The sequence below is a fragment of the Equus przewalskii genome, chromosome 8, assembly GCF_037783145.1.
Source record: "Equus przewalskii isolate Varuska chromosome 8, EquPr2, whole genome shotgun sequence".
NCBI classification, from domain to species: Eukaryota; Metazoa; Chordata; class Mammalia; order Perissodactyla; family Equidae; genus Equus; species Equus przewalskii.
Window position 1 is genome coordinate 49,827,766 of NC_091838.1, and position 1,152 is coordinate 49,828,917.

At 47.5% G+C, this 1,152-nt stretch overlaps 1 pseudogene; it reads left to right on the forward strand.

The window, feature by feature from the left end:
• The first annotated feature begins 440 nt into the window (after positions 1–440).
• Positions 441–746, forward strand: LOC103565177 (putative peptidyl-tRNA hydrolase PTRHD1 pseudogene; annotated as a pseudogene).
• The last annotated feature ends 406 nt before the right edge of the window (positions 747–1,152 follow it).

Consider the following 1,152-nt stretch of genomic DNA (forward strand, 5'->3'; position numbering starts at 1 on the left):
CAAGCAGAGCTCTATAATAAACAGAAGTGAGCCATCCATTATATGAGCCATTATATGCTGCTAGGAGAACAACACTGAAAAACAGGAAGTGAAAAACAGGAAAGAAGCCCCCTCTCCTTTCTCCCTCCCTCCCTCTTTCCTTCTCCTTCAGACACCTCACATTGCAGAACGTAACAGGAAGCCAGCTAGCCGGGAGGTGGGGAGATTTAGTTTGCATCATCCCAACCCCATATTACAGAGAAGAGCTTAGAAGCTTATCTCAGAGACCATAGATAAATACCCAGCACAGGAGCATCAAGTCCAGTTAGGAGACCACTGCAGTCACCCAGGAGAGAGAAGATGGTGGCACGGACTATGGCACTAGCAATGGAGATAGTAAGAAATAGGGCAGGAAGACGGCAGCCTCTGGCACAGAGCTGCAGTTCCTGGTGCAATACTTGATGTTACGAAAGAATCTATCGCAGGCTCCGTTCTCCTGGCAAGTGGACACGTTGGTAGCACAGGCTTGTCATGCAGCCACCGCACACAGCTGCTTACCCCGCCAGGAGCCAGAGCATGTGCTCAAGGTGATCCTTGAGACCCCAGAGGAGATGGCCCTAAAGGAGCTGGCTGAGACCCTGCAACAGAACATTGACCACATGCTGTGGCTGGAGCAGAGGGAGAATATCACCACTTGCATTGCGCTGAGGCCCTACTCCAAGGGAGAAGTGACCCAGTATGTGGAGAAGTTCCAATTATTCAAATGACTACTGTTATCAGTTGCTTTGATATATTTGCATATCGGCTGGATCCAGAAACAGCATGCCTTTCATCCCTAAGCAGCACCCGCTCCTTTCAATGGCAGCTCACTCTTCCCTTTACGTTATGACAATTTCTTGAGGATCCAACACATGTTCATATTAAAGTTGTCATTATTAAGTTAAAAGAAAAAAGATGGCAAAAGGTAGATTTGAGATTAGAGATAGAACTGATAAGAATTTCCTCAGAGAGCTTATATATGAATTTAATATTCACATTATCAATACAGCTACCAGATACTTGCTCTTTGACAGCGGTAAGAGCCCAAGAAGGGCTGGAGAAGCTCCCAGAGTCTCAAGCAGAGGAAAGCTGTTAGCACTCCCTGGCCTGATGGGGCAGGGGAGGGAGCTGCAG